Genomic DNA, 9,687 nt, shown 5'->3' on the forward strand with positions numbered 1-9,687 from the left:
AAAAAAAGGCAAAATACAGAGGATAATATAATAAATGGTGATAAATCACTTAAGAAAGGTTCAATACAGAGAAAAAGTCATTTGTGAACTGCCATAAAAGTAGCACTGGGTCTTTATGGGTTAAAAAACATGGCACATTTCCCAACTTATAACAGCCTCATCAGCCTCCAAACTCAAATTCTATTCAAGTCAATGTATATTTACTGAGTATAATGTAGCATTTAGTCACATACAGTATTTAATTTTCAAGTATTTGGCTTTATTTACAACTAAACAGTGTGATCCTCAGTCCAAGTGCTTTCACAAAAAACCTTAAAATACACCACTATTGTACTTGTAAACAAGACCATATTCAGCGACAGCACACTGATGGATGTTTCGCAGTTCATACAGTATCATGACGTCACCAGATCCAAACCCCTTCCAGCTGCTGCAGATCAGATGCATATCTTCAGGATTCAGTGCAGTCTCAGTCGTGAGGCCTGAGGTTGGCAGTCCCGAGTGTCCGTGCTGCTGCTTTCATAGTCCTCGTGTACGTCCAGTTGTCCGTACAGGTCTTCCAGTACCGACAGAACTCGACTCTGGACAGAAGCCACCTGTTCTGCCGGGCAGTACTCGTCCAGACTGGACCTGAGATACACATACATAAGCTGCGGTTACTTCAACCAGACTGAAACCATTCTCCAACTTGACTGCTCAGATGGATGCAAAGTGATCTGATGAGATTTGCATTCACACACCCCACAGCATTTCATCAGAATAGAAGCTTTGTAACATTTGTAAAGTGTTTCCACCCACTGTGCGGAGTCTAATCTATCGTAAACAGTAGCGGCTCATGTTTGCCAACGGTAACGCTCCCTGTAGGTGATCTATAAGGCCATAAAAGAGGCTGGGTTTAATTTGATCTGCTGTTTTTGATGTTTATTTTTAAAGCGTGATGTGTTTTTTTTTTTTTATTGCTCAACGCATATTTAATATGTTTTAAAGGTTCAATATGTTGTTTGCTCATTTACTTTTGTATTGGCATTTGTGAGGTATTAGGATCCAGTTTTGTTGTTTTTTTTTTTCAATGGTCTTTTTTTTTTTTTCAGCAATATCACAGTACATACATAGAAGTGGAATTACAGTACATACACAGGGTTCCCACTCTTTCCCTGAAACTATTTTCCAGCACATTTTCAGCTGCTACAGAGACAAGTTATCACATCATACACTAATCCAGGGCTGTCAAACTCATTTTCTTTCAGGGGCCACATTCAGCCCAATTTAATCTGCAGTGGGCCGGACCAGTACAATTAAACCATGATAGCCAATAAATAATGACAAGTCCAAATTGTTTTAGTGCAAAAAAACATGGCATTCAATTATGCCAATATTGACATTTACAAACTATCCAAACAAAAAGGATGTGAATAACCTGAAAAAAATTAAATTTGTTAAGAAATATAAGTACAATCTTATCAATATTATCCCTCAACTTATCATTTATACATGTGCATTACAGATCAGATCTACAAAGACAGAAAACATTTAGGAACAGGCAGAAAATTGGTAAAATTGCACTTAATTTTCTTTAGACATCGCAGGCTGTTCATATTTGTTCAGGTTATTCATATTTTATTGTAAAGGATAGTTTGTAAATGTAAACATTTTCATAATTTAATATTTTTTGCACTAAATCAAAGAGAAAAAAATGGTGTTGTCATTATTTATAGGTTATTATGATATTATTTTTGAGTTTGATGCCCTAACTTGCACTTTGCAAATTAATCCTGGGGGCCGGATTGGACCCTTTGGTGGGCTGGTTTTGACCCCCAGGGCTGCATGTTTGACACCTGTGCACTAATCCATCCCCCTGTCCCCATCCTTCTATTTAGAAGTGTTCTTTTCTACAGTTGTAAGTTGCATTTATCCAGACTGTTTCTTTGTTTATTACTCAGACATTTGATGTGTGGTCTCATGAACACTTTGTGTCTATTATCATTAAAAACTACTCTTGCATTTGTATTTTAGTATTGATTGTTGAATTCACAGCTATATGCAACAACACTGAGGTCCAATACAAACTTCCCTAAGGGGACAATAAAGTGTATCATATTGTATCGTATTCACACCTGTTGCGATACCAATTTGGAAAAGCTGTGATTCTAGTTCAGTAAAAGATTTCAATACATTTCCATCTGGCCGTTTGACAGAAACAGGACCAGACTGAACATCACCTGCTGCCTGTGTGTCTGATGAAGGGCCTTCTGTTCAGGCAAACCATGGCTTTGTTTATTTAAAAAAATGCATTTGTCATTCATTCTTCTAAACCTATTCTGCAAATCAAGACTTTCCTCTGAAAGATGCACACAGTGCTGACTATATTTGATTTATATTAAAGAAACTCCTCCCCATCCTTATAGTTTAGTTGTTTATTGATGTGGCTCTAGATTATCCTTCACTTCATTAACTTTGTCATTTCTGTTTTCATATAAAACAGTAGGTTTGGGTCCATAATCGTTGTTAAGATGTTGTTCTGCTCACACAAATGTTGACCTGATGCCTATATTTACGCTGTGAAAGTGTGGAGAAAAAGACAAAAAGTAACCTTGTTTTGAAAAAATAAATGCTGCTTTTTGCTGGGTATTATTCATGTTCTGTGTGAAATTACTTGTGACATAAACAACTGTTAAAAAAAAATTGTGATGCACAAATTGTATAGAAAAAGTCCCTGGTTTAAGGCCTTTACTGTGATATTTGTGTGACTGTGTTTCTAAATGTGATATGACCTTCTCACTTCCACTGGTTTTAATCACTTGATTGTTTTCTTTCAATGCAGCTTCATTCATCTTTTCAACAACTGACACATTCAACAATCCTTGAATCTTCTAAAGGAGTGGTATTTATTTTTTTTAAATGGAATTATGCATTTTCAAACATTTCCCTGTGGTCTACATAAACTGTAAATGCTCTGCTTGTGTCTGAATTCTTTATTAATTCAACTCCACAGGTTCATCTCCAACCCTATTTCTGACTAATGACATGAGAAAGGTCGTTTGGAGCGCTGGCCCTTTAAATGCAAATGAGCCACTTCACACTCCACCCCCTCCAGGTTGTTGACTGTACTGCTCTGTCCTGTTCAGCCACTTGTGTTCATTAATACAATCAACATCTGAACATTTTAGGTAGTTCGGACATATTTTCAGTATGGACTACAACCGCTGCTGCTGACAAACAATTATGTCGTACTCAGAGAAACGTTGGCCGGAAGTCTTGACCGTATGCAGGGTGGGGAAGCAAAATGTACACTGAACATTTAGTTGTTTTTTCTCAGCAGGCACTACGTCAGTTGTTTTGAACCCAAACATATACTGATGTCATAATCATACCTAACACTATTATCCATACCTTTTCACAACTTTTGCCCATATGAGTAATCAGGAAAGCAAACGTCAAAGAGTGTGTGATTTGCTGAATGCACTCGTCACACCAAAGGAGATTTCAAAAATAGTTGGAGTGTCCATAAAGACTGTTTATAATGGAAAGAAGAGAATGACTATGAGCAAAACTATTACCAGAAAGTCTGGAAGATACTATTAAAGAAGAATGGGAGAAGTTGTCACCCCAATATTTGAGGAACACTTGTGCAAGTTTCAGGAAGTGTGTGAAGGCAGTTATTGAGAAAGAAGGAGGACACATAGAATAAAAACATTTTCTATTATGGACATTTTCTTGTGGCAAATAAATTCTCATGACTTTCAATAAACTATTGGTCATACACTGTCTTTCAATCCCTGTCTCAAAATAGTGTACATTTGCTTCCCCACCCTGTATGTGCAAATGTCGTGACGTAACTAGTTTTAGATGCAACGTCATGGTGGCAACCATGCCCTGTGAGTGGGTTGAACCTATATCCTTTGTTCTCAGGCTCTGGTTCTGGGTCGGAGTGACAGGGTGGAGCACAGGCTTGGGCCTGCTAGCTTAGCTGGTCTAGTTTTGTTTGTTTCTAGTAATCTATTTTCATCATTTTGCATCCTTAGAAATATTTACATATTGGGCCCACAGATCAAAATATATTTTACGTAGCCTAGTCTTTTTCTTTTGTTCCTTTTGTTTCCTAAATGTTTGATCCTCACTCCTCTCATCACCAGATTCCAGGCCTGAGAGTCAAACGGAAGAGGGAGGTTCCTAAACCTTTTACAGCAGAAGGCATCAGGAACTTACCAAGGGTGGCAGCAATCAGAGGGAAGTTTTGTGAGATGGACAGAAGTTAACCTTTCAAATGCTCTAAACTTGGTTTAAACTTAGAGACTTTTTGGGGGGAGTAGTAAATAAAAGTACTAAAATGAGGTTTAGGTAAAGATATAAGTATTATTCCAGTAAATGGTATTGAAAGGTAATTGAACATTTATGGTGGTTTGTTCATGTGGGAGGGGCTACGGGTATAAAAAGCCTGAAGTAGATGCTCCTCGAGGGAGAAGTGTGGCTCTGCTGAGTGAAGCAGGCTGCTGAAGCTGGTTCCCTTAGCCATGGGCTGAGCTTTAGTTTCTGTTGTTAAAGAATGAGTTTCCTTATGTTCTGTCGAGCTGGTTTTCATCAGTTAGTTTAGGTTTTGTTTGTTTGTTGTTTTTCCTTAACACAGTTGTAATGGCTATGTTACCTGGGCAAACACTGTAAATATATTATACTACAGTGAAGATCATTCCAGCCTCCTGGTGTGTTTCTTCCTCCACTTGGCCAATCGTCACAGCAACAAATTAAGAAGGAATGAAAACAGGTTGTAGAAATCCACTTGATTCTTGCATAAATGAATATAAAGCTAGCTTTGCAGCACCTGGAGGGTTCAAATTCAAACTTTTTGAACTATTGGGGTCCAAATACACAAATAAATGAACCAAAGACTAATAAAAGTGCGTTTAGCAAAATATGAGCCCTTTACGGTCTCCATCAAAAAATTCTGTATCAGTCACACATCAGTTTTGTTTTCTAAGTGCCATGTTTTTAGGTTCCTCCTGGAAACTTGTAGTGTCACCTAATGTTCTCTCTGTGTGGAGCAAACATGCTGAAAAAATATAGTTATTCCAACCAGAGACAAATGATTGGATGAGGTGTTAACATGGTTAGTAGATGTGTTTTCCTATTTAAGGGAACATCAATCATTTCTATCATCAAGGTTTACACCACCTCTCTCAACCTGACTGAAATTTCCTTCTAATCAGTCTACTCTGGTGGAATTGAGGTGGTTAGATGAGGTACTTTTATTCTGGCTGGGCCATCAGTCTGATTATTTGTGGAATATTAGGGTCCATGTGAACAAAGCCACAGCTGACAGTACTGGGTAGGTACCTGGACATGGTCACCAGGTGGGTTTGGGCAGAGCTTTGAGAAACAGCTGCACCGCAGAGATGAGTCTGTCGATCTCCTCATCACTGCTGATGTGATGCGGCAGCTCGACGGTGTCACAGGTTAAACCGGCCTGATGGACCTGAGACCAGGACAGATGGTCAGAGGAGGACTAGGAAAGTGGAAGGTGGGGTGAAATGCTTTAAGTAGGGATGCACCAACACCACTTTTTTCCAGACTGAGTACGAGTACTTCCATTTGAGTACTTGCTGATACTGAGTATCAATCCTAGTCCTTAGTAATCTCATTCCAGTTGTTAGTTCCTTTTGTAAATGTGCTTTATTGTCGTTGTCATTAGTCTGACTGGAACAAAGTGCTGCTACTGACATTTAATGTGTTGGAATGAGCGTTTGTCAGTTAATCCACCAGGTGGCGTCGCTCTGAATTAACCATACTGGACAAATACCACGAAGAAGAGGAAAGTTTAATGAAGAAGAAGAAGAAAGTCAGTAATACAAACCTGTAGACGACAGAGGAACACTACTGTGATACTAATGTTAGTGTTTTCTCTGTAAGGTTTAAAAGTTTAGCTTCAGCAGGAAGAGAAAAGACAAATGAGTGTGAGGTTTGGTTTTCACTTCCGCTGGCGGCGGTCCGCACCGCTCCGTACTCCCGCTGGTATTCTGTGTCTGGGTACTCATCCTCCATCAGCTGGAAAACAGATGGAATGTACGCAGAGGACGGACAGAAGGCTGCGTCTGTATCTGTGTGTCTGAACGCTACTGTCAGTCAGCCTTACTGTGATCAGCCTCATTTCTTTGGTTCCATCTCCACACTCTTCACACTCACACACATTCTTCCTCCTCCTCGTACCTGCTGCACTGAACTGGGAATGGCACACAGATGTAATGGTATCGGTGCATTTGTATCAGATTACTTTTATGAGTACGAGTACGCACACTGAGTACCTGATACTCGTATCGTATCGGTGCATCCCTAGCTTTAAGAATAGGAAAACTTTTTATACCACTATTCTAGCTTTAGATTTAAACCCCAAAAAACCTCCAGTCAAGTATAAATTAATAGTTCATGCCTGAAACAGTTCACATATTATCATATGTTCTTACCATCTCATAGTCTGGACTTGAGTTTCTGGACTTCAAACTAAAACCAATGCAGCGAATGAGGCCATCCTGTAAACAAATGGAACAAAGTACTGTGTTACATTTCTCTAAAATGGAGGAAAATGGGTCTCATGTTTACTAGGAAGAGATTCATATAAACCTCAGTTCGAAACATGATTAAAAGGCAGGTTCTTTGCATTTCTCACAGGTGAAAAGATCCAGAGGAATCTGCACTTTTATGAGTGTTATGTTCCAGCAGCTGCTGTACAAATGTCTGTAATAAAGGTCAGTGAGGACACTAGAATAATATTGTCTGAACTATCACTGACCGTGCTCAGTATTACTAATAAGCTTTTTTTTCCTGTTAGCTTTAACTAACATGCCTTTCACTATTGCTTTATTTGGCATTCTCTTAATCTTTATTTTAATGATTATGATTCCTATTTCAGATTAATTTTAATTGTCATTTGCTTGTCTTGATTTTGTAACTAATTGTTTTTATCTCATTTTGATTATAATGATGTCTTCATCATACACTATTCACATGTTTTGTACCTAACACTGTGCAGCAGATTGTGCTTCTACCTGGAATCAAGTGTAGATATAAATAACATTTTGCTTGTTTACTGCAGATGTCTGGGTTAATACCGAATACTGCACTTTCTAACTGAGACTCCACAGTGATATACAGCTGAACTACACCACACAACACACAGACAAACTGTCTATAGCTGCACATTTTCTTTTCACTTAGGATCCATTCATAGTATAACACACTGTTGTTTGCAACACTGCTGAAGATCCTGTTTAAATTACTTTTATTGACATTGTTTATAGACATAACACACCATTGTCACACGAAGATGACTGAATTCAGTTATCTTTGTTCCATCTCTATTACAACTGTCCTTGTTTATAAAGTCATGACTTAATAGACCCTTAAATTTTAGCCTACAGACAATGTTTTTATTCTCACATCCAAACTGGACCATTTTGAGTCACATGACCCACACAAACCTTGGGAAATGTTCACCATCTAAACTCCATGAAGAGGAGACAATGAACATTGTGAAAAACACAAATGAGAAGCCAACAGCCGAATATAGCCAAAGTTAGTTAAGAGCAGAAAACAACTTAAACATTACTTAACAGATAAAGGGGAGAGGGGCAGGTTTAATGAGGGAAATATTTTGTCATTTTTCTACAAAGTGGGTCTACATCCCACCTACATTTGCCTACCTCTTTAAGAACTGATGGCTCTGTCTGGCTAAAACCTCCACCACACATGTTCCATCTGTCCATCTGTTTCTACTTACGTCTGCCTGCTTCGGCCTCTCCTCGGGACTGTTTAGGGTGTGTGCACACACTGTACTTAAATGACATCTTCATGGCTATTCTGTTAGCTGTGTAGCAGCTGTATAAGCAGGAACTTCCCCCTTTATCATTATTACAGAGCATTGTTACAGCAGACACTGTCTCAGCAGGAAAAGCAACTCTATACAGGCTGCACTGAGCTGAGTTTTGCCAGTTTACTGATCTCAGTTTTTTTTTTCTGGGACAATTCAAAATGTCTGCTGTGAAAAAGTCGGTCATAATTGTTGCTGGCGTACCACTGTACTTTGTGCTGTTTTGACCACTCACAGTGCTGTGGAGCTGTGGTTTGATGAATGCAGCCTGTTTTGTTTGATTCACCCCCACAAGTGACAAACATTGCTGCCAATAGTTTCACACTATTCCACTGATGGCTGTGCAGTAATAATGTGACAAGAATCACAGAAATCTGCCAATGAAGGCAGTTAGACAACATGGATATAATAATGCACATTTTCAAATGCATCAGAAATCTGCTTTCCAACTGTCTTATGCTGATGACATGCACTGAACATGGTTGTCTGTGTGTTTTGGTGAGTAATCTGCAACTTTGTTGCTAAGAAATCTCAGCAGGGGCCTTTAATGTCTGAGTTACTTTGCAGATGTGTTGCTATTTAAAATTATCAACCTCCTTAGTGAGGCAGCACGTTTTTTGGACCTAGAAAAGCTAATGTTACCCAGGGTTCTTGGCCCAGCGTGAAACATTCTCTTCTCCATCGTCCTCTAACAGATCAGCAAAGGCTGCCTCCAGGTCCTCTAACTGATGTGTACGCCCACTGACACACTCCTCCAGCTCTTCCTGAAAACACACACCTTCTGGTTACATATACAATCACAGAACATTGCTAAATGAAATCTAGAAATGTGTGTGTTGTTGATGAGGTGCAGTACCTGATCGGCATCAGAGCTGGGTCCTCTAAAGCTGTAGAGCTCCTTAAGGTGGGCGTATTCTTCCTGGACACGGACACACATAGAGCTGAGGTTCATTTAAGTCAAAGCACTGTACAGAATTATGCTTTACATGTGGTAATAGTTTTAGACTTAGAATTAGACACAGTTTACTTGTCATTCAAATTTACACAGTACAGTGCTCATGAGAACAAGATTTCATTGCCTTGGCTTGGAGTAGTGCAAAAATAACAGCGGCAACGTTGTACATACAAGAAGTTTAAGAATGACAGATGAAAAAAAAATACAAAAACACGCCATACAGATACAAATATGTTAATTAAATAATAAATAAATGTATTGCACATGTATATTGTTTTTTTATTCAGTATTCAGTTTAGATTAATTTCCAATCAAACCATTCTGTGAGTGTCATCATCACGGAAGAGTTGACTCCCACTGAGATAGAAATGTTTCATCCCTGGATGAGGTGACCACACTGAACTACTCTGTATTGATTCACAGTGAACCTTTCTTCTCAGGGGACCACACCAGCAAAATGGCCCCCAGAGGATAACAAAGCCAGCGGATCCCCTCACAGTAGGGGTCAAATATTCAGCCCTGAGCCGTTCTCCAGTGTCACCACACAAGCGCTCGTCCACTTGCGGAGAATATGGAGAAGGATGACTCATCTGACCAGAGCCTATTTTCTCTGGACCAGGCAGCGCTGACAGTTTATGCACCACTGAACTGTCACATGTGCATTCACCTTTGTAATGAGGGGCTCTGAAACTAGAAAAAAAAAGATGAGAAAAAAAAAGAAGTAAAACTGCAGATAAAGTCAGCTTCATTTTTAATTTTCCTCCTGTGTAAATGGTTAATAGAGTAGGAGAATAAAATGCCTTTACACAATAAGAACCTTTAATAAACAATGGTTTTGTTAGAATGCATTCTTCAGTCATTCTTTCTCACCTTTTCG

At 39.0% G+C, this 9,687-nt stretch overlaps 1 long non-coding RNA gene across 1 annotated transcript; it reads right to left on the reverse strand.

The window, feature by feature from the left end:
• Positions 1–237: 237 nt before the first annotated feature.
• On the reverse strand, positions 238–8,953 carry LOC115436701 (uncharacterized). The gene is made up of 5 exons (XR_003937865.1): positions 8,712–8,953; positions 8,498–8,619; positions 6,453–6,518; positions 5,329–5,467; positions 238–630 (listed from the first exon to the last, which is right to left on the reverse strand). It is a non-coding gene; the product is annotated as an uncharacterized LOC115436701 (long non-coding RNA).
• Positions 8,954–9,687: the final 734 nt, after the last annotated feature.

The sequence above is a fragment of the Sphaeramia orbicularis genome, chromosome 17 (assembly GCF_902148855.1).
Source record: "Sphaeramia orbicularis chromosome 17, fSphaOr1.1, whole genome shotgun sequence".
Classification (NCBI taxonomy): domain Eukaryota; kingdom Metazoa; phylum Chordata; class Actinopteri; order Kurtiformes; family Apogonidae; genus Sphaeramia; species Sphaeramia orbicularis.